We start from the raw sequence: 273 nt of genomic DNA on the forward strand, positions 1-273 counted from the left end.
TTCCTTTACGTTAGTATTTTCCTACAGGATACCCTGTACGTGCTTATGAGTATCTCTGTATGCGTGGTCTATAACTATATGTACGTACACACACGTGTGCGTTTTCCATCGCTATTCCTACACTGTGAATATTATCCGTCACTGGCTCATAATTGTTTTCATTTCCGTTTTCGAATTAATGTAAGTTTAAATTTTAATTACGGGTTTTATTACTTCTCCTCCCTTTATTCTCTCTCTGTTATTCTTTCATCTTTGTATTTGACTTCTGAAGTC

This window comes from Penaeus monodon, chromosome 25 (assembly GCF_015228065.2).
Source record: "Penaeus monodon isolate SGIC_2016 chromosome 25, NSTDA_Pmon_1, whole genome shotgun sequence".
Classification (NCBI taxonomy): domain Eukaryota; kingdom Metazoa; phylum Arthropoda; class Malacostraca; order Decapoda; family Penaeidae; genus Penaeus; species Penaeus monodon.